General features: G+C 40.1%; 1 pseudogene; it reads left to right on the top strand.

Annotated features, from left to right (window-relative positions):
• Positions 1–93: 93 nt before the first annotated feature.
• Positions 94–25,031, top strand: LOC124695952 (annotated as a pseudogene).
• Positions 25,032–25,132: the final 101 nt, after the last annotated feature.

The raw sequence follows: 25,132 nt of genomic DNA, 5'->3' as shown, positions 1-25,132 counted from the left end.
CTCTATCTTCTGTTGTGATTTTGTTCTGCTCTATCTATTTCTTACTTTCTATTTTATCTTCACGTTGTTAGCTAATTAGCCTGTATGCACACTATGGTGGTCCTCATCTGTACTTCGTTCTGGAACGCCATGCCTTATTCATGTGTCTGTTCTTTTGCACTCCACGTTTTCTTATATGTTTCACTTCACAAGATAATGACTTTCAACTGGTATCAAATTTACATATATTATCATTTTTCCACCTGATTTTTACTGTTGTTATACAAGATGTGAAATCCACGGGGTCGTGCGCCAAGGCGCACATCTAAATCTAGTGAAAGGTAACCCCGACAAATCGACCATCCTATCCGCCCCATATGTCAGGCACCCAGAGCCAATCGCAACGAGTGCACCTGAGAAGATCACACTATTGCTCTCACTGCTTCCACTGAACTTGTGTCTGACGCGAATCCAAGCAAAGCGATCGAGAGAGGCAAGTCCACCACCTAGTCCCATTAAACAAACCACAATCCACGCAAGCAGGCCAAGGCGCTCGAGCTACAAAGAGACGCGCGCCCGCGCGAGCAGACGGCCACAGTCCCCTCCCAACAGCGCGCGCGCGCCCGCGCTAGCTATAGCTTCCTCCTTGTCTACATTGCAGGCGCTCGCTCGCTAGCTCCGGCGCGGATCAATGGCGTCGGCGATGGTTTGGATGCCGATACTGGAGGACCGGGTTGTTCCGGTTCGACGCGTCAGAGGCGGCGCGCGCGGCGGCCGGGCCCAGCCTGTCGTTCGCCGAGCCGTGGCGGCGGGAGGTGGTGCTGCTGCGTGAGGCAGTGGACGGCGACGGCCCCGCGGTCGTGCCACAGTGCGAGGTGGTGGGCGACCGCGGCGTACACAAGGTTCTCATCAAGGTACGTACGGTACTTCACATTTGGCTTGCAGGTTCTCAACTTCTGGTCAGGGAAATGATCGACCGATGTTTATCTGTACGCCGGTATACACGGTGTTTGCTCTCACTGCTACCGCCGTTCTACCGTATAAATTTTCTGCAAAGTCAAACATCGTGAAGTTTGATAAAGTTTAAACAAAAAAATGTCAACCATTCAAATGACGTGTAGATAGTTTATAACGTACTCCCTCCGTTCATAATTACCCTGTGTTCTAGCTTTAATCAAAGTTAAATTTTACAAAGTTTGGCTACAAATATAGGAAAAAAATATTAATATCTAAAATATAAAATTAGTATCATATTATGTAAACTACTTTAATGGCTGTGGGTTGTTATGGCTAACAAACTTAGACCTCATACATTAATCAAATCATTTCTAATTATATTTTATGTATTTAGACCAATATCGTCTAGCATCTACTTGTTCTTGTTGATGCATCAGCTGAAATGTCACCAATTTACGTGACTTAATCATCAATGTTTCTAGATCATTTTCCTTCATGCCACCGAGATGGCCATGGAAACATTTCTTAACATGAATGCAATTTGGTTCTGGGCTAGCTAGATCAACTTCCATGATAAGATCCCCTTCGTTGTCACCATTTTTGTCATCTACATCAATAAAAAATTGGAGAAGAATCAATAGTTCACTTTGTAGTTAAAGTTAACCACGTTTGAAATACTGATGATGCATTCATTAATTGGAAGCCCTACTCTGAATTTTTGTTAAGCAAATAAACTTGTGTCATGGAAGTGTGCGAGATAACTTCATATCATTTTGAGTTACACAGATAATAAAGTTGCTCCCTAAACATGTGAAAGAAATGTTAGTCCTTTTTGATAATCTTAAAAACATCCAAAAATAATAATATTTCAAGCGAAATCTATAGTCAGCTTTACATGGAGAATTGCAATGGAGTTCCCAGGTGCCACCCTACCCCACGTCTGTGCTGAACACCTATCCCATGTAGACCCAAAAACGATGTATTCAAACGGTAGTGTTGAAACTTGAAATACAGTGATTGTGGTTGATTAGTGTGATTGTTGTAACTTTCAATTAGGAGGCAAAAGTGCAGAGTGTGAAGTGCAAAGTGGACGTACCATCTCCAACTTTAATATAATACTCCGCCCGTTCCTAGATAAAAGACATATAGTTTTTTGAGAAAAAAATCCAGAATATAAGGTGTATTGTGTTGCACCACTTGTTTCGATAATTTTTAAGAGATTAGTTTATCTTATCTTATGAAAATCCTCTATTTTCTCACGTCAATTGTTCAGTGATTATCTCGCCGAAAACTGGTGTAATTTTTTTGCAATGTGCCTTCTTTAATTTTCGTGCCAAAAACTATATGGATTATATTAAGAAATGGAGGGAGTAGTATAGAATGTTAGGAATGTGTTCTTCCGCTTCGTTTGCATTGTTAGGTTACCAAAAAGAAGTCTTCCTTTAAAAAAATCTTTCACGAGCAATTCCAAAAGATGTAAGAATGTGTAACATAGAATGTTCATTGTGAAAAATAATGATCAACCATTACCCTAATGGCTAGATGCAGTTTATAAGAATATAAAAACACAATGATCGATCAAGGTCTTTTTTCCCTATTCATGGATGGACGCTTCAATCCCAAAACTCTATCTTGTTAAACTCTCTCTTCCACCCTATCCACTCTATCTATGTTGTGCCTCCAGACAATGTTATAAGCTTCCCATATACCTCAAATTGCAAAACAAAATATGAGTCAAAGCATTTTATCTATAACCAGCATAATGCGTTGACAGAGTGGATAGGGTGGATAGGGTGTATGCATATTTCAAATCTCCAATTTTAACAGATTTTGTCTTTTTTTGTAGTCTACAATATAAAAGTTTTCACATTGAAATTTTATACGCTTATAGGTTACGTTATTTACTATGTCCAGATTTTTTTCAGATTTTTATTTATCCTATCTATAGGACATATTCATACTACACCCGAGTGCAGTTACGCCCACGCGTGTTTCTTATAGTCTATAGAGTATCTATCATACCGGAGAGTATGTACATGTAGTATGAAGTATATAAGACTATTTTGGTAGTATATATAATACTTTTTAGGCAGTATGTACATTTTTTTACGTAGACTTATTTTTTACGTATACATATGCATGTATTTTAGATATATAGTGCAAACTATATGCTCACTTGCATTTTTTTCACCAAATTTGGTTTAGAAATCTTAGATATAGTGTAAGAACATACTCAAACCGATAAAGTATCGTACATACTTATATATGGTAGTATATTAGATATGGGTGTAACTACACCCAGGGTAGGAAGTATATATATAGGACATATTCATACTATACCCGGGTGTAGTTACTCCCACGTGTGTTTCACACAATCTAGGTAGTATCTATCATACCGAAGATTATATACATGTAGTATGAAGTATATAAGAATATTTTGGTAGTATATATACTACTTTGTAGGTAGTATGTACACTTTTTTACGTACACTATTTTTTTTATGTATAAATATGCATGCATTTTGTATATATAGTGCAAACTATGGGTGTATTTTTTTTTCACCAAAGTTGGTATGGAGTATCTTAGATACAATATACGAACATACTCAAATCGATAAAGTATCATATATACTTTTGTATGATCTTATACAAGAGATGGGTGTAGTTACACCCAGGAGTAGAACATATATATGTATGATCTTATACATATATATATAATCCAGCTATTATACAACCGGTTGTAGAATAACTATTCTACAACTACTTCTAAAATTCCCAATACATAAAGGTGAACTTCTTGATATGTGGAAGTGAACTTCCGATCGCGATGTAGGTTTAGGTATTGAATTTAGATTTTTAACCAATTGTAAAATAACTATTTTCAACCACTTATGAACTTCCCAATAGATGCATTTGAACTTCCAGGTATGTGGTAGTGAACTTCCAATCGCGATGTAGTTTTGGGTATTGAGCTTTGGTTTAAATAACCATTTTTCAATCACTAGTGAACTTCCCCATACATGGATGTGAACTTCCAGGTATGTGCTACTGAACTTCTAATCGCGATGTAGTTTTGGGTATTGAACTTCCATTTTTAAGAAGTTGTAGAATAACTATTTTCATCCATTTCTGAACTTCCCCATACATGCATGTGAACGTCCAGGTATGTGCTCGTGAACTTCCTATCGCGATGTAGTTTTAGGTATTGAACTTTGATTTAAAATCGATTTGTAGAGTAACTAATTGTCAACATGTTGTGAACTTCCCCATATATGTATGTGAACTTCTCGATATGTGTTAGTGAACTTCCGATCGTGATGGAGTTTTGGGTGCTGAACTTCGCTTTTTAAGCAGTTGTAGAATAACTATTTCAACCATTGTGAACTTCCCCATACATGCATGTGAACTTCCCTATATGTGCTAGTGAACTTCCGATCATGATGTAGTTTTTGTGTTGAACTTTCATTTTAAAGCAATTGTAGAATAACTATTTTTCAACAACTTGTAAACTTCCCAATACACAAATGTGAACTTCCTGATATGTGGAAGTAAACTTCCGATCGCGCTATAGGTTTAGGTATTGAACTTTGATTTTTAACCAATTGTAAAATAACTATTTTCAACCACTTGTGAACTTCCCGATACACGCATTTGAACTTCCAGCTATGTGCTAGTGAACTTCCGGCCGCGATGAAGTTTTGGGTATTGAACTTTGGTTTTTAATCAGTTGCAGAACAACCATTTTTGAACACTTGTGAACTTCCACATACATGTGCGTGAACTTCCAGGTATGTGCTAGTGAACTTCTGGTCGCGATGTAGTTTTGGGTATTGACTTTGATTTTTAAGAAAATATAGAATAACTATTTTCAACCATTTCTGAACTTCGCAATACATGCATGTGAACTTCCGGGAATGTGCTAGTGAACTTCCGATCGCGATGTAGTTTTAGTTATTCAACTTTGATTTTAAATCACTTGTAGAATAACTATTTTTCAACCACTTGTGAACTTTCCTCATACATGTATGTGAACTTCTCGCTATGTGTTAGTGAACTTCCGATCGTGATGTAGTTTTGGGTATTGATCTTTGATTTTTTTAGCAGTTGTAGAATAACTATTCCAGCCATTGTGAACTTCCCCATACATGCATGTGAACTTCCTTTTTATGTGTTAGTGAACTTCCGATCGAGATGTCGTTTTGTATTGAACTTTCATTTTTAAGCGTAGATTAACTATTTTTTAACCACTTTTGAACTTCCCCATACACGCATGTGAACTACGAGGTATGTGTTAGTGAACTTCCTGTCACGATCTAGTTTTGGGAATTGAACTTTCATTTTAAGCAGTTAGAAAATAACTATTTTTCCACCACTTTTGAACTTCCTAATATACATGTGTGAACTGCCCTATATGTATGAGTGAACTTTCGGTTGTTATTTTGTTTTGTGTATTGAACTTTGACTCTTAAGCAGCTGTAGAATAAATATTTTGCAACCATTTCTGAACTTATGAATACACTCATGTGAACTCCATGGTATGCGTTAGTGAACTTCCTATCGCGATGTAGTTATGGGTATTGAATTTTGATTTTTGGGTTGTGAACTTCCTTAAAAACGAGATAAACTTCCAAAAAAGATGATGTGAATTCCAAAAAATGTGAACCTACAAAGAAATGAAGTGAACTTCCAAAAATTAAGCAAACTTGCAAAAAAAATTAAGTAAACTTCAAAAAATGAAGTGAACTTTCGGAAAAGGAAGCGAACTTCAAAAAAATAGCGAACTTCCAAAAAAAAATGAAGTGAACTTCCCAAACACTGAAGTGAACTTCCAAAAATATGAAGTGAACTTCCAAAACTATGAAGTGAAGTCCAAAAATGATGTGAACTTCCCAAAAATAATAATGAACTTCTAGAAAACAATAAGTGAACTTCCAAAAAGATGAAATGAACTTCCCAAAAAATGAAGTGAACTTCCAAAAATATGAAGTGAACTCCAAAAAAATTAAGTGAACTTCCAAAGTATATAGTGAACTTCAAAATAATGGTAAGACCTTTCATAAAAATTAAGTAAACTTTCAAAAAATGAAGTGAATTTCCAAAAACATGATCGAATGGGTCGACGGAAGGTGGGGTGAGATTGGAGAGAGTTGGGGTGGTGTGGGGTTTGTGGAAGGTGGTGTGGTGTGGGATTGGTGGGGTAACATTGGTGGGTGGTAGGGTGGTGTATGTGGGAGGTGGGATGGGGTATGGTGGGGTATGTGGGAGGAGGGCGGTGTTGGGGTGAGCGAGATGTGCGGTGGGGTCCGCACAAGGTCGGTTGGGTGTGGTCAGTGTGACATGGGATGGGGCGGTGGGTGGGAGGTAGGGTGGGCTAAGAGGATCATGGGAGGGGTGGGCTCGGAGGGGTGTGCTGGGGTCAACGTGAGGTGGGGTAGCGTGGGGTCGGTTGGAGGTGGGGTGGTGTCGACGGGAGGTGGGGTGGTGCCGACGGGAGATGGGTTTGGTGGGACGTGGGTGGGTGGATTCAACAGAATGTGGTGTGGAGTGCGATTAGTGGAAGGTGGGTTGGGATGGGGTTGGCGGGAGGTGGGGTAGGGTGGCGTCGGCTGGAGGTGGGTGGCGTGGTGCTGGTAGAAAGCGGTATGGGGTGGCGTCGGTGGGAGGCGTGGTGGGGTTGGCTGGGTGGGGTCGGTAGGATGATGGGTAGGGTAGTGTTGGTGGAGGTGGGTTTATCGGTTGGTGGGTGAGTCGGGTTTAGAAGGTCTTTAGGAGGGGGGGTTGTAGAATAACTATTCTACAACCTCTTAAGGGGGGTTGTAGAATAGTCCCACCCTATATATTAAACGGACCTATATGCCACTGTGCCGATTTAGCTTATTTTAACTTTTCTTTTTTGCATATTGAAATATCTTGTGTTATTTTTGTCTAATGTTTTTTATAGTTTACTAATATATTCTATATTAGAGGACCCAAGAAGTGCATGTATAAACAAATTATGTGCATGATGCCATTTCCTTTATCCTTAATTATTGAGTGTTAGTTTGTCCTCTGTAAATTTCAGATTATAGATACCAGAAACAAACTTATAATTCCCTTGCCTCCCCCTCAAGTCAAGGAGGAGTGGTGATGATGATTGCAAATTGCAGATTTTTTCCTTGAAAATATTGATCTCTCTTTGTTTTGTCCTAATCTTCGTAATTTATTAGAGTACTACAACTATAAGTATGGTGTATAGACTATATAATTAAAGTGGGGAAAAGAAGTCTGGCGTTTGGTCTAAGGTGTCTCACACTTGATTTATGTTGTTTATTCAATTAAATCTGAGGATATCCAGGAATCTTATAACATTGTTCGGAAAAACTAACTTGGAGGATATCCACGAAATGGCGACAGGTTCAACGTACATAATACTTTCCTTTTACCAACAAACCAAATGCGTTGATTTTCTAGTTGGTGGATCCTAGTGATTGATTAATTACCGTCTATTAAGTAATTACCATAATTTCTTTAGCTTTCAATTATAAAATCGAAAGTGCAAATTGCAACGTACCATCGCCAAATAGAATACATAGTATAGCTATGCAATTATAGAAGTTGATAGTTTTTGCTCTATCTTTGGTCAAACTTTAAAATCTTTGACTTTGACTAAAGCTAAAACCCAGGGTAAATAAAAATGGAGGGATTATCTAATAACATTTATTTGACATCGTAAGTGTTTTAATTTTTTATGAAATTTATTAAACTTGACATGGTTTTACTTCCAAAACAACTGTACACCTTCTATCATGCACATGTGAAGGGGTGGAGAACGACCAAGTTGATATTTACATTGACCGAAGTCACCGGAAGCTCCCCGCTATCGATGGAAATATTTCCACCTACCGAAACAAAATATCGCCTTTATGAGACACGAATCCTTCAAACTAACTGAGATTTTATTCATGATGGGCTCGGGGTACAGTGCCCTCCTAATTGTCTAACATTAGGTTGATTCTCATATTTTGGTTGATCTCACGTGCCTGGTAGACGATATTATTTTATAAGTTTTGATCAAACTTGAGATGGTTTCACTTAAAAAACATATACGCCTTCTTTTTTGCGAACTGGTGTGGTGGATGTGTGTGTGCATGTAGACGCGAAGGGCACCGAATCAAGTTATTTGTTTTTCTTGTGCTGACATATGTGTGCCTACCATGCATGTTCACCTTTCGACTCGCCATGATATTTTGGTTGATCTCAGCCGCCTCCCTGCAATGTAACAAAGTTTTCGTACATATATGTAACAAGTTTCATGGTCTAATAAACACAATAAAACACACACAAAAAGTACACAATATTATCCTATAGCATCAATGCAGCTCGTCCTTAAACATGTGTTATCAAAAATTGCACTTAAAACTATTTTTTCTGAAAACAAACCTTCATTCTTGGGAACAATTTTTTTATGTATACAACTATCTTCCTCCAATAAAACTACTTCTTGTTGTGGTGGTGGAGGCATCTCCACCCACAATGGATTAAATCCGGGAGCTCACATTTCACATGGTACCCTTAGTAGAAATTAAGCGAGATCAGTTCTAGCCTTAGGTTAACTGGCTCACTCATGTAGGTTTAGGTGTTGATAGTGTTCACATGCACACCATATTTGTACGTATTTACACATATAATGAACTTCATCAAGTTAAGGCAGCATGCATTACCGAACACACGCATATGATACATGGAACAACCATGCAACAAAAAAATAAAAATGAACACACTCGTGAACAATGGAAACATATGATACATCCATGTTCGTACTATTTCTACAAATCCCTAAATAAAGCAACACTCACGAGGGAAACATGCATGTTTCTTTGCTAAAACATGGGCATAACAGCGAAAGGTCGATGAGAGGAAAGGTGAAGAAGCTTCCACAAAGGGAGGGTGAGTTGTGATGCCTCGGGGCATAGCATGGCTCACTTTAGTATTTGTCTCTTTTCATCAAACTATGGACATGTCCATATTTATTCTTAGTTTCTGTACTTTTCTTGTCTACATGTAATACACACTACACGTTTAATTATGGGTCAACAAGAGTTGAGATATATTTGATTATTTGTGCCAAAGCAATACATAAAGTTATCTATCCCTATTGTTTTAGCATGCTCCAATCATGATATCAACATGAAAGTGTTATATGCAACATGTTACTGTTGGGCATCCGAATGATCTATCAAGAAGTAAATATTTGTGAGCAATGTTGCTTTAACCTCAATGAGTCGCTTGACTTGAACTTGTTATTTATGTTTCTAGTGGTTCCTTCTTTAAAAAATAATGTGACTGAAATAACGGAATGTACACATAGGCTTGTACTAATGCATATATTCAGAGCAGCTTCCTTCCGGGACGTCTTTTTATGGAACAGGAGAAGCAAGTGGCCCGCTTGAACAAACAGGAAAACGAGTAAGCATGACATATGTTTTATGTATTCTTATATTGCCACTTTATTATTAAAATATTTTGCCACCCTCGCATGGTATCTACTTTGGTATCCGTTAGGTTTTCACTTGGAATACAGATGCATGGGGATATGGGCCAGGAACTACTTCACTATATCAGTCACACCCTTGGGTGTTGTCAGTCCTCCCTGATGGAAAGGCTCTCGGTGTCTTAGCTGATACCACACAACGTTGCGAGGTACATAGTAATTCCAGTTAACATTAACTTTTGAAAACACATGCCTAAAAGATATAAATATAAATAATGCTTGATCTAACACATCATATTTTCTACCAATAGATGCATTTTATATTGAATGTTTCTTTTATTATGTTCTTGTAGTCATAGCTAGGTATACACACCTAACAGACATATGAGATGCATCTTTTTAATATATTTATATGTTAATTTTTCTCGACCTGATAAGTGTAGTTAACTCAATAACCATATTTTATGATAGATTGACCTGAGACAAGAATCCACTATAAGGTTTTCTGCCTCATCTGCTTACCTGTTATTACTTTTGGACCATTTGATATGCCAGCTCAAGTGATGACAACCTTGTCCTATGCAATTGGTAATTATTTTCTCATAACCAATCCCTTCTTGTACTTGCAATTTCCATTGTCAACACATTTCGAATGCTACAAGCAAACAAATATGTTTGTCAAAACTTTAATTTTGTACACATATATGTTTTGAATGATACATAATGTTGAATTCTATTATGATGAAGTTCTAAATCATTTAAATGTTATGATACATGGTGAGACAAATATTTACTTATCAAGTGATCTATGATTCGGCATTAAAGGTTTTCAAAAGATAGTTATTGTATATAGAGCAACGTTCTGTTGCACAATTTTAAGTTTGCAACGGGGCATGCGGGTATGTGTATATTTGCTACATTATCATGTCCAGAGTTTATTGTATTCTTTCAGAAGACATCATTTATATAAGAATAACGTTCTTCTTTTTTCGTAATGGAAAGAATATCTAAGTGGCCGTAACATAGCACAAAATTTCAGTTTAGAAGCGAATACATTTCCCTTGTTAATAATGTACACTTTAAAATCTACATTTTTTTCTATTGTAGGAACTGTTCCCATGCCTTCGAAATGGTCTCTTGGCTATCATCAATGTCGTTTTAGTTACATGTCTTCTGAGAGAGTCTTCGAGGTATCTTCTAATGGAAGTATAGGCGTCAGCCAAAAACCTTCTCTTTACTTATGATGAATGAAATATGTGATTAGTTTGTAGAACAATACTAGTATGATACATGTGTTACATGTATGTACTATAGATTGGAAAATAGTGTAAACACACTACAAATCGATTTTAATTGTTTCAAGGGTGGTATGCTCGAGTGAAGACTAACCTTTTGATCTTATATTAAGTGAAGATTAGTTAGCAAATAAGTAAATGAAAATGTAATGTGTAGTTCGGTTAATGCCATTATGGTCACACTTGAATTTCCTTGTTTACCCCTACCATCTTTTTTTGAAAGAAATACCTCTACCATCTTCAAACCAAGCTGAAGCGAGCTGACCCTGTCTGTCTTGCCACTGGCTTTGCCCTCGCGGCCTCGCCACCGACGCACTGCCAGTCGAGATCAAGACGAGATCCAAGCAAGGCTGCCCCACCTCTCCCATTCCCATCCCGACGATCTCTCCCCTCCATCACCCGCCATTCCTACACATGAGTCCCACAATCCATACGAAGAACAACCCCACGCAATCCAAGTGAAGATGTTTGATGGCGTGTACTCGTCGTATGCGAACACGATGTTGGGGAACCCCAAGAGGAAGGTGTGATAAGCACAACAACAAGTTTTTCCTCAGTACGAAACCAATGTTTAATCGACCAGTAGGAGAAAGGCATGACTTCTGAAGGTGTTGCTGGCTGACTAGTGGCAGAGCGCACTACCGGTGTCAGCAGCAACGTGGAACCTGCACACAACACAATCAAAATACTTTGCCCTACAGTGAGGTTGTCAATCTCACCGGTTTGCTGAACACAAAGGATTAAACGTATCGAATGGAAAGAGATGTTTGCAGAAAGTAAACAGAACATGATTGCAGTTGAATTTATCAGTAAAGGAAATAGGACCGGGGTCCACAGGTCACTAGAGGTGTCTCTCCATAAAGAAATAGCATGTTGGGTGAACAAATTACAGCTGGGCAATTGACAGAATATCGACCATACATGACAAGATGATTACTATGATATTTGGTATTGGGCATTACAACATAATACATAGACCGTAATCCAACTGCGTCTATAACTAATAATCCACTTTCAGGTTAGCGTCCGCATCCCTTCCAGTATAAAGTTGCAGACTATCGCATTAAGCAATGTGTGTAAAGTAAACAATAGAATTACCCTTGGATAAAATATTGTTATTTTGTCCCTAGTAACAACAGCACATCTACAACCTTAGAAGTTATAAAGTCACTCTCCCAGGAAATTAGAGGCATGAACCTACTATCCAGCATAAATACCCCCTCTTGGAGTCACAAGTGTCCACTTGACCATAGTTTCTACTAGCAACACAGAGCATGCAAGATCACAAATAACATATGACATGGATATATAATTAATCTCAACATAGTATTCAACGTTCATCGGATCCCAGCAAAAAAAACATAGAGGATTACATAAAGATGATCTTGATCATGTAGGGAAGCTCACAAGATCGATACATGAAGCACAAAGTGGTGAAGGCAACCATCTAGCTACTGCTATGGACTACTCACGCATCACTTCGGAGGCGGGCATGGCGATGTAGATGCCTCTGGCGTCCGGCAGGGTGCCGGGAAGAGCTTCAGAACCCCTGGAGATGGGTTCTACGATAGCGGCCGCGATATAACTTTTCGTGGATGGAGGCTCGGGTATCCAGGGTTTTCCCGAGAAGATGTATAAATAGGCGGAGGATTGAGGTCGGTTGGGCGCCTGGTGGCCCCACACCTACCCTAGGCGCGGGCCAAGCCCAGGCCGCGCCTAGGGGTGGTCTAGGCGCCCTGGTGCGCCTATTCGTCCCCCTCCGGACTTCGTCTTCATTTCGGTGAAATATTGACTTCGGCTTTTGTTTCGTCCAATTCCGAGAATATTTCCTGTACAACTTTTCTGAAATACAAAAACAACTGAAAACAGGGAACTGGCACTGTGGCATCTTGTTAATAGGTTAGTGCCGGAAATCATGTAAAAGTGCAACGAAGTGTGAGCAAAACACGTATGAATTGGTGTAAAACAAGCATGGAGCATCAAAAATTATAGATACGTTTAAGACGTATCAATGTTCTCAAGGTTCAGTTCCAAAGAGAGGAGATAACAGAATACTTCCATGGAGATTAAGCCAATGAAGAGGCTCACATGCTCAGAATATACTGGATGAAGCTACCAAACCCACGTCGTTGCCTAGATGTGACGCTCACTGGGACACGCGGTGGTCGGCTAGTGGGTGTCCACTCTACTCTAGCTTCCTTGTTTGGTCTTGTGTGGTTTTTTTTATTCTATTTTGATCGGCCCAAAGATTGGTGTGGTTTGATGCATCGATTATATCCAATTGGGGCAAAATGGGAAACTCGTTTGGCAAAAAGTGGGGAGAGATGATGAAAGAATCATAATTAGGGGAACAGGTATTTTTTTTGCGGCACACTAATTCCTAGTATTTCAAAAAAAAAACAAGCTGGAATTCCTCTGGTTGCTATCTTTTTAAGTGTTCTAGATGTATTGCCGAGTTGCTATCATAGCATGATACAGCTTTGAACATTCTGGTAAACTTCCTCCAGAAAATTCTATGTGATAAACTTCCTAAGCGAGATGAAATGGAAAGAAGGATTTTAACATGCGGATCTTTCCTGATTGTTGTACATACTATTGGAGTGTGCCATGAGTGAAGTTTGATATGAAACCGAAAGGGCCAATGCGTAGATCCTGAAGAGTAAACCAAGAAGATCGAACTCTTAGACTAAAGTAAATTACTAGTTATGCCCTTAACCGAGAGTAGATCATAATGTTAAAATGATGATCTTCATGGCTTAGCCCTGTTCATGTTATGTAACCCATATTTGTTTCAAGAGTTATATTTGTTGAGCACTGTGCTATGACAATTGATTTATTTATCATTTCAAAGAGTTACATTTTGTTGAGCAGTGTGCTATGATAATCGAGCGATTTACCAGTATGTCTCATGTTTTATCTTTGTTCTCTCTGAATGCACTTTGAGGCTTAAGAGTATGTGTAGTATTGATATTTTCATGTTGCTACTTATGTATTTTATTATCACCACAGGTTATTAATACATCTGAGACTTAAAAACTGGTGGTTTTGGCCCAAGGAGGAAGAAGACTCACACACGCACTGGATACAATGAACACACAGAGAACTTTTCTGCACACGCACTTGTGCTATTTTCTCTTGTCCTCATCAACAAAATACATACGGGCACATGGCTTTATATAGCCTCACACGCACACATGGTCAAGGCCACAACTCCTTTGATCCTATTTCTACTCCACTAGCTGATTGCACGCACGCACGCCTCGCACACGTTTAGCATTAGTACAACTAACTAGACCACTAACTCACATGCAACAGTGACGGGTCAGCTCAATCTCACGTATTTGCCTCAACTAACTCGGCTCATCTAGAGCTAGTCTTTAGGCCGCCAACGTGCAGACCTTCTCTTGCCATCAGCTGCATGTACCGATGAGTACAAATACATCTAAAACTTTAGAGACTACACGCATGTACTCCCTTGACAGTCGATCCGGCTCGCATCTTGCAAGTCGATCCATCCACTTTGCCATGACGATGCCATGCATCGACTCTACTAGTCTTAGACTGACCGAAAACAAACTCAATGAACTAGTACCTAACAAGATTTGTTCCAACAATCACCTCCCAAATCTTGTTGTTATTTATTTCTCCCTTGAAGCCCGTGGACGTCGATGTCGTCGGCGCAATGTGTAGATGGCCTCCATTGCCATCATGGCACGCCGATTGCCGCCGTCGCCGCTGGCCTCGACGAGAGACGCACCTCCTACACCTTCACCACGAGCGCGCTGCCGTGGCGCGCTCGTTGCCGCATGTTCGCCGCCGGTGCCGCACCTCACCGGTGGCTCGCCTCCATGTTCGCCACCGGTGACGCAGCTCGCCGGTGACTAGCCTTCATGTTATCGTTGATGCCGCACCTTGTCGACGACTCGGACATGAACGACGAACTCACCATGGCGATGGCCTCTGCGCCATGGCCATCAACTCCTTGCTGCCGGCGACGCGATTTACCGGGCAGCACACCTTGCTCCTTCGCTCGTGACGCAGCTTGACGGCGATGAAGACACGAACCTCGCAGCTGGCTCTGATACCAAGTGATGGTTTTGGCCCAAGGAGGAAGAAGACTCACACACGCACTGGATACAATGAACACACAGAGAACTTTTCTGCACACGCACTTGTGCTATTTTCTCTTGTTCTCCTCAACAAAATACATACGGGCACATGGCTTTATATAGCCTCACACGCACACATGGTCAAGGCCACAACTCCTTTGATCCTATTTCTACTCCACTAGCTGATTGCACGCACGCACGCCTCGCACACGTTTAGCATTAGTACAACTAACTAGACCACTAACTCACATGCACATGCAACAGTGACGGGTCAGCTCAATCTCACGTATTTGCCTCAACTAACTCGGCTCATCTAGAGCTAGTCTTTAGGCCGCCAACGTGCAGACCTTCTCTTGCCATCAGCTGCATGTACCGATGAGTACAAATACATCTAAGACTTTAGAGACTACACGCATGTACTCCCTTGACAGTCGATCCGGCTCGCATCTTGCTAGTCGATCCATCCACTTTGCCATGACGATGCCATGCATCGACTCTACTAGTCTTAGACTGACCGAAAACAAACTCAATGAACTAGTACCTAACAAGATTTGTTCCAACAAAAACATGTTAGAGATGGTATCTTTATGTTGATACTCATTTAGTGCTTCCACGGGTTATTAGAACATTTCGAGAGAAAGGCATTCCTTGCGATGTGGTTTGGATGGATATTGACTATATGGATGGTTTCAGATGCTTCACATTTGATAGTGTAAGTACCTTCTCACTACAAGTAGGAGTAGTATATTTGTACATCTGCATTATGTTCTTTGCATGGGTTTACATTGCTTTAAAATTGGATATTGAGCATGCATTTTTGTCTCACTGTCACTATTATTGTTTACCAAAATATCTACTTCACATGAATTCTTTAGCCTGTATTAGTGTGATTCTGAGTGCACTAGCTAGGATAAGTTCATTCCATGGCCAATGCTTATGTTTGAACTTGATATATTACAGAACCGTTTTCCTGATCCAAAATCTATGGTTGATGATCTACGTTCCATCGGTTGTAAATCAATCTGGATGCTTGATCCAGGAATCAAGAAAGAGAAGGGTTACTTTGTGTATGAAAGTGGTTCAAAAAATGATGTGTGGATTAAAAAGGCAGATGGTAGCCCATTCATTGGTATGTTTCACCGACTTAACTGGGCTTTTCCCTCCTCTAAATGATCATACCAGCCCGAGATGCATCTTGTTCTGTAATTTCAGGTGAGGTGTGGCCTGGCGACTGTGTTTTCCCTGATTTTACCTCTGAAAGAATCCGCACATGGTGGGCTAGATTAGTAAGGGATTTCATCTGCAACGGTGTTGATGGAATATGGAATGATATGAACGAGCCTGCTATGACAGTATTTGATCTTGTCCCAATTCACTTTTATGTCATCTGATTTTATTTGTGCAAATGAAGTGATGGTATCAACTTGCAGACTACTACCAAAACAATGCCTGAAAGCAATATACATAAAGGAGATGTTGATATTGGCGGTGTCCAGAATCATTCTTACTATCATAATGTAATGTCTCTATCGCTTTGGCAAGAAAAATGCTAGCAATGTAACGCAAACAGGTTTTGCTTGTTTTTGTACGTGATCATGCTTTAATGTTAATTTTTTCCAGGTTTATGGAATGCTAATGGCAAGATCTACTTATGAAGGAATGGTGATGTCTAGTACAACAAAACGACCATTCGTTCTTACACGAGCTGGTTTTATTGGAAGCCAGCGATATGCTGCAACATGGACTGGCGATAACCTATCGAATTGGGAGCATTTACACATGAGTATATCAATGGTTCTTCAGTTGGTAAGTAAAATATTTATTCAAGTCCAAGAGAGTTCCTCCCATAAATGTATGAACTATCAAGAGCATACTCCCTCTCTCACAGTTTATTAGGCGTGCGCGTACCCCTAGGTCACAAAATTGATCAAGTTAGCATTAGTTATATGTTATAAAAATTATATCATTAGAAAGTTTAGATGTTCTATTTTCTAAAGATATAATTTTTGCATTATATAATTTAAATTATATAGGTTAAATTGGTGATCTAGGGATACGGGGAAGACTAGTAAACTGAGACGGAGGTAGTAGTATATATATTTACTTAGAGTATCCACCCAAATACCCTCTAGTTATATATTTGTGATACTAATTACCCTATTGAGTGAAAATTCATCTAGATTACACATTCTAGAATATTTGGACCCTTGTTTTCCTTTGTGTATTTATTGGGCAAGCTGTGTGGTGATAACCGGCTTTCAGACATACCAGTACAGTGACGAGGAATGAAATAATTGGGTAAGATTAGTTTGGATATAATTAGTTGTCGATGAAGCCCTCCGATCTTTACACATTTTGTCGTGCCACATAGATGAAACATGCCGGTCATATCTAACAAAAATAAGCAAAATGCTAAGCATCGGTAAGATTGTCTTTCAAGTCTCCTAGATGTGCTATTTTAATATAAGTTCAATTAGATGGGGTAATATTGTGTACCGAATGCACAACTGTAGGGTAAAAACTGGAATTCACTCTAAAACAAAATGTATGCAGTTGTTTGAATGAACAAATGAACATGAGATCAGTCCTGCGGTTTAATTGTACTGTGAGTACGGTCTTGTGACCTTAGAGGTTAGAGTAACATATAATTTCTCAATTTTCTTGTTGTTGACCATTCCCACATGTATTAGTTGCAATTTTTGGTTGCTCTTTAGTTTACTTTTGTTGCCACTCTGCAAGCATGTTCTTGTTTTAGTGTTACTTTGTACTAAGTCATCCTCTGTATGTTGACATAAACAAGACATCACTATGGGAAAATTATTATTATTATTGGTATGATAAGCATATATTTCTAGAAATATAACGGTGTGGTTACATATGAACAGGGTCTCAGTGGCCAGCCACTGTCGGGTCCAGATATTGGTGGATTTGCTGGAAATGCTACACCAAAACTTTTTGCAAGATGGATGGGTTTCGGTGCATTGTTTCCATTCTCCCGTGGTCATTCTGAAGCTGGAACTATTGATCATGAGCCACGGTCCTTTGGTGAAGAGGTACTCTTTCATGCCCCTCATCTCACACTTGTGTGCATGCATGCAAATAAAATCTTGTTGCTCTCCTAGAAGCTTCAATTATGTTTGATTTTTTTACGCTATATTATGTACTAGAATTATTGTATGCTATATTGTTATACACAAGTTGATAGTATCTCCATCAACATATTTTTGGTCGGTATACATGTCAAATTTTCAGGTCAGCGTCCTTGTTCATGAGATTAGCATATATTTTGTACATCATTTCTTCCACTTTATTATGCCAGTCCTTCAGCCAGACATCATAATCCATGGTTTATGCACTTTGAGTACAACCCCCCCCCCCCCCCCCCTTAAAATTTGTTTTTGTTGTGCATATAGTATAGACTAAGCTTTTTCATTAAGTAATATTGTGTTGATGTTTTACCTATTCTACTTTATTCATAAATCAAGTCCCCCAAATGCATTTTTGGTGCTTGTTAATTTGTAAATGAAGATACCGCCGGCTATTTCTAAGAGTGAATGCATATTTCAGTGCGAAGAAGTTTGTCGTCTTGCACTACTAAGACGGTATCGGCTACTGCCACACATCTACACGCTTTCTTATGTTTCACATAAGAAGGGTACTCCAGTTGCTACTCCACTTTTCTTTGCTGGTAATAATGGCCGTCTTACTATTGTTTATTACTCATATATAACCACAGCATTAGAAGTGGACCCATAGTCTAAGTTGGCATTTATAATATTCAGAAATCCAAGGAATGGTGAATTATGGATGCCTTTTTTTTGTGTTTTCTTGGTACACATGTAAAAACGATAAAGATTATTTTATTCACTACCATGACAAGGGCATATTTGGAACACAATAATTTCATATAAAATTTGAAGGAACTAGGGTCTATGAAACATGTGAAATTCCCACCTAAATAGGGTCTATGAAAATAGAACTCGATTGAATTTGATGATTCAAAACTAGACAATGAAGAAGTATTTTGTTTTTTTGTTTGCTGCCCCTATGTCGTTGGTGACCCTTATTTGGAGAATTTATGTTATTTATTACTACATCTTATTTATTGCTTTGTAGATCCGCAAGACTTGGAATTGAGAAAAGTTGAGACTTCCTTTCTCCTGGGGCCACTTTTAGTATGTGCAAGGTAATGGTTTCACATCAATTGGCTCACTGCATACCTCTTTGCGTCATTCTCTTGGAAACCAAGATTTGCTTGCATTGCGTGCCTAGCTTGCAATCTGGTCTTCATCATTGGCTGAAAAATGCTTTTATCCTTTTAAACATAGAAATCAATAGCCAAATAATAACGCACCATCTGTATCTAATATTTCTATGCTTTTGTATGACGTAAAACATTCCGGTCTTTTGGCAGCACTTTACCTGATAAAGGAGCTCATGAATGTGCACATAAATTACCAAAGGGCATTTGGTTACCTTTTGATTTTGAAGATTCACACCCTGTAAGTTGGTTGGTAAACTTTTATTGAGCTGCTTTGAAAGCTATTCTAGAACTAATTCATTTATTCACAACTAATGATATAGGATCTGCCGGTGCTATATCTAAGAGGAGGATCAATACTTCCTGTAGGTCTTCCAATTAAGCATGTTGGTGAAGCAAGTTTAGAGGACAATTTGTCGCTACTTGTTGCACTGGATGAAAATGGTATGTTTCTTTAAATTTTGCCTGGAATAACTTGGATTCATGATCCGTGGTCTATCGAGGGTTTGGTTATGTTTAATGTGATCCACAGTTATGCCTCTCTTATCCCCCTTATGAAAATTTGATCAAGGTACCATTAGTAAACTTTAACATAGAAAGAATTCACACATATGCTTCGGAACAAGTAGAATAACATCCACAATGTGTTAGTTAGCCAGTTTTCATTAAAACATTGCGATATGGTGTGCATATCTTCTGTTCTGCGCCATGACTGAATTTTTTTTCACAGGTAAAGCTGAAGGTGTCTTGTTTGAAGATGCCGGGGATGGATACGGATTCACACAGGGGGACTATCTACTGACATATTATGTCGCCGAAGTCCACTCATCAGTGGTTTCCTTGAAAATTTTGAAAACTGAAGGATCCTGGAATAGACCAAAACGTAACTTAAACATAAGTATTCTGCTTGGTGGAGGTGCTATGGTAATGTATATTGTTTCCTATTTTTTATCACATTATGCAATATAAACATAAACCTTTTTTAAGATTTTAATAATTATTTTGGTGAACACAGATAAGTTCTCATGGTGTCGATGGCGAAGAGGTACATTTTGTGATGCCTTCTGAGCTTGAACATTCCACCTTGGTTGCAACAAGTGAAATTGATCTCAAGAAACGTTTAGGTATCCTACCTCTTATCTATGGTTCTAATATTCTAGATCTTGAAGTTTCTACTATAACCGCAGTTCTAATTGGCTAAATGTGTCTTGTGTTGGTATCGTGTGATGGTTGTACAGAGATGATTCGTCCTATACCTGATATAGATGAGCCATCAAGACTGGAAGGTGCTGAGGTCTCTAGAAAACTTGTTGAGTTGAAGAGTGGGGACTGGTTTCTTAAGGTTGTACCATGGATTGGCGGTCGTATTATTTCAATGACACATCTTCCATCTGGTATGCTTCTTTCGTTCTGTATGATGCATGACCTTATATTAGTCTTGTGATGTTTGTGTACTACTAGTAGTTTTCACACGTTTTTTAAACTGTAACTACGGCGTGCGTTAGCCAGCCTGAACATGTATTAAGTCAAGTTGTCTATGAGACTTTTTAGAACAAAATGGGTTCAAATGAACCAGAGTACACGGGGGTTATAAGAGAGTAGAAAAAAAAAGAAGAACACCGGAACAGACCGAGAAAAGCACGAAGGAGTGGAGTTGGATCAGTCGAAAGGATCTCGAAATCGAGAGGACGCGGAGAAACGAAACCCGCTTGCCGAGCGATCACTCTACACATTGCATAGCTAGGAGAGTCGCAGCCACCGTCGAAGGGTATCCCACTGCCGAGGTCATGTTGCGACGTCAAGAACCGCTGAGGGAACAGAAGGGCAGAGTTCCACCTAGAAGACCGCTGCAGCTCCTCTTGGCCTCGAACATGAGAACCATCACCAAAAGAGCGATCCTCAACACTATGCGAAGCAACGAGAACCTCCTGCACCATCGAAGGATGATCACCGAGAACTCACCACTGCCACGAACATCCCTAGAAGAGAGGTCAACCATTGTTGCAGAAAAACACAAGGATTTAGCCTGGCCCCGAGACGCAAAGCACAGGGGATAGAACTTGCCAAGCTCGCCCAAGCAAGAGCACCACAACCAGAATAGGGGGCACGGAACCAGACAACGCTTCCAACAAACACAACGACGCCCGAGGATATCGCCGTTGTCAGCACTGACCAAGATTAGAGCAAAGTTTCGCCCAAGATCAGAGGTGGCTAATTGGGTTTTTGTGGGGGCAGAAAAATTGGGTCACCTTATACACGAGAGTAGGCATTAATGTTTGTACCTGAATTCTTCCAGGCGGACGCGTGCCAAACCGAAGTCCCGGACGGACGCACTATACGATAGCTGTTAAACCATGCGTCCTCACGAAATTGTAGGCTAGCTGATAACACGTGTTGTTTTTGAAAAAAAAAACTGTAACTTTAAACCGTGCGGCGAAATTACAATCTGTTTTCACTTTTAGAATCCCCACGACGAGAGCTTTGAAAGACCACATTTTCATATGTTTCGATGGACTTTTTTACCAAGCAACTTTGATGTGCGACGGAGCAACTTTGTTGTGCAACAAAACAACTTTGGCGTGCGGCAAAGCAAACTTGGTGTGCAACGAAAACACTTGATTCACAACGATGGTAGGCTTCACAACAGCTGCAGCAACAAGTCCTAATGCACCAGAAAAAATGATACGAGCAACTCTAGGTCGTTGGCCGCACCCATGATACGAGCGGGTGAGAGGCGGCGACCATGAAGGCCTTCACGACGTTGATCCCGCTGCCGCGGTCCTTCAGGCCAGATTGATTCAGAGCTGGGGCTGCCTCGGACATGGGTAACACTGCAGTAGACGGTAGTCGTAGTCCTCCCTCCGCCCATGTCGACCATCGCCAGTCTTCCTCCATGAGCTTCGTCTGCGGCCGCCAGGTATGTGCCTCCAAAAGCATAGGCAACATGTGCGATCAGTTCAAGGCGCAGCGGGTGCAACCGGAGGCCATCCAATTTGGCCACATCTCCCACATCAGGGGCGACCTTGCCGTTCAGACCATCGCGCCATGCCACGCCGTGACGTTCATTTCAGGTCAGCAGCTTCGGGGGAGGTAATCTCAAGCTTGCTTTGCAACTTTGCTGCCCAGCAGAGCAACTTCAGAACCCAACAGAGCAACTTTGGAACCCGATGGAGCAACTTTGCTGCCCAACAGAGCAACTTTGGGACCCGACGAAGCAACTTTGGAACCCGACAGGGCAACTTTGCTGCCCACCAGATCAACTTCGGAACCCGATGGAGAAACTTTGCATCCCAGCAGAGCAACTTCGGAACCCGACGGAGCAACTTTGCTGCCGAACAAAGCAACTTTGCTGCCGAACAGAGCAACTTCGGAACCCGACGGAACAACTTTGCTACCCAGCAGAGCAACTTCGGAACCCGACAGAGCAACTTTTCTGCCGGACAGAGCAACTTTGGTGCTTGCGGCACATTCTTGGTGTCCGACAGAGTAACTTTGGTGCCTTAGTGTGCAACTCTAGTGTTGATAATGCCCAACTGGCAACTTTGATGTCCGACTACACTACTTTGGCGCACCGAAGTTGGCTACCTTTTTATTTGTCAAGTTGCCTACCACTGCAGTGAAGGTACCTAAAACTGCACTAAAGTTTCTTACTATTATCGTTAACTTGCTCGTTGCTTTTGTGGTTGTTTTCTAAGTTGTGTATCATTTTTGTATAGTTGCATGCAACTGCAATCTATCATTATTTGTGAACATGCGAAGTTGCATTTAGTTGTTGTAATGATGTCAACTGTTGTTACGAAGTTGTCTACCATTGTTTTAAATCTTTTTTCGTCACGTACCAAAATTGCTTAGTCGCTCACCTATTGAAGCGCACCAAAGTTGCTTCTTAATTTTTGTCGAAATATATGCAAGCGAGATCTAGTTTTGAAGATCTTGCCATGAGGATTCCAAATGTGAAAACGAATCATAATTTTGATACACGGTTTAAAAGTTATAGCTTTTTGAAATAGATCTACAATATCTAGCTGGCCTACGCGTTGCATGCACGTTTATGAAAGAAAAAACATACGTGCAAAGCAGCGAATTAACCATGGAATCTTTCCGTTTTTATCAATGGGAACAAAAACTTTCCTAATATAGAGGGTATGTTAGGCACTCCAAACGAGCACACGGCCACCCGCTAGACGCGTCCACGTTTGTAAGGGCACGTACAATGAGGTGATGTCACATTTCCCTTAGAGATGCTACGTCAGATTTTTGCTTAGTTGGAGGAGAGAGAATGAAGAGAGAAGGTTGTCTTCCCTTAACTAAGGGATCATCTCTTAGAAAATAAGGGATGACTATTTTCTCCATTGTATCACATATGTCTTCCCTTAGCAACAAATTTCCTACCAAAATTTAATTATTCATATTAATTGCTAGAGATGGCTTAAGAGATAGTACATTGTATAACTTATATCTAATGCCTTCTCTAGCTGATGTGGCGAGGTAAGGGAAGGCATGTCTTCTCTACCATTGTACATGCCCTAAGCCCCTGAGTTGTTGTTCTTATGTAAAACTCCATTAATTAACCAACGTAAACCTTTTACCTTTTCTTCAGAAAAAGTTCTTGAACTATTGTTGGTATGTCAGTATGTCTAGTGCAAAAGGGTTTTTGAAGTTGTTCTTAGCTGCTTTAAAACATGAGTTATATGCTTATAATTCGTGCATTAATTCACAAATGACAGTCAATGAATTTTAAATATATCCGAAAATTACCTTATTAACTTAAGCACCGTGTGTACTTGGTCTCTCGATATCTTCGTATTCCTAGGCTCGCACAAGAGAATTGAAATCCATGGTTATGAAGAGTACAGTGGCACCGAATATAGGTCTCGCTGGCTGCACGGAAGAATACAAGATCTTAAGGTAACATGAGTCATCATTGCATACCGGGCAAATTTTTGTTTTTCTTGTGATACTCTTTAGCCTCGTCGCTGAATAGTTTGTGGGTTCTAGGCCTCTCGGAGCAATTAGGCGAGGAGGAATCTGCTTTTCCGGAAGGAGACATTGGGGGTGGACTGGTTATTCAGCGTCGGATATCAATTCCGAAAGGCAATCCCAAAATTTTGCAGATTGACTCTAGCATCCAAGCAAGAAGTGTTGGGCCTGGCTCTGGTGGATTTTCAAGGCGAGTGGTTGAGTGCTTGTTTTATCAGAAGATAACCTCAGATAACCATAACTTATTTCATATTGAACACAACATTTACACCGGGGAAGTGATCTTTTAAAGGGTCATTTTATATATTATCTGAAAAGAGGAAAAAGGTTTGTAATTGTATAGTAAAATTGATGCATCTTTATTTTGACCAAAATGTGTGCATAATTTGATCCATCTTGAATAGAGCTCACTGAACTGCTTAATGGAGCTCTTTTGCTAGCCTTAATCTTATCTCGTCAATATTTGGTTTTTCTCCTCTGAAGGTTGGTCTGTTTGCGAGTTCATCCTACTTTTACGCTTCGACACCCAACTGAGGTGGTTGTTGCTTTCACGGCCATCAATGGTTCAGAGCAAGAGATCTCTTTGGAGTTCGAAGAAGTGACATTAGAGGGAGACCTGCGACCTAACGGTAAATTTCTGTCACTCTCCACAATGTTTCTAAATTATTGTTGCCTTACCAGCATATTTGGCTTGCCACCCAGTACATTTGTAACATTTATGATGGTTCTTTAATTTGTTCTCCCATCTTCTGGTAAACTTAATGACCAGGGGAGTGGAAGCTGGTAGACAAGTGTTCAGGGCTGAGCATGATAAACCGCTTCGATCAAAGTCAGGTTAACAAATGTTTGCTGCATTGGGGAACCGGGGATCTGAAGATGGAACTATGGTCCGAGGAGAGGCCTGTTTCGAAAGACACGCCCTTGAGGATCTGCCACCAGTATGAGGTGACCGAAACATGCCAAATCAAAACTCATTCCTAGGTACATTATATCAATAATGCATTAGAAACTTGTGTACGTTCTTCTTAAGCTCCTCCTGTAAATTGTAAGTAAATAATGTCATGCCTGCTACTGGACATGAC

This window comes from Lolium rigidum, chromosome 3 (assembly GCF_022539505.1).
Source record: "Lolium rigidum isolate FL_2022 chromosome 3, APGP_CSIRO_Lrig_0.1, whole genome shotgun sequence".
NCBI classification, from domain to species: Eukaryota; Viridiplantae; Streptophyta; class Magnoliopsida; order Poales; family Poaceae; genus Lolium; species Lolium rigidum.
This window is presented reverse-complemented; position numbering and strand designations above follow the sequence as displayed.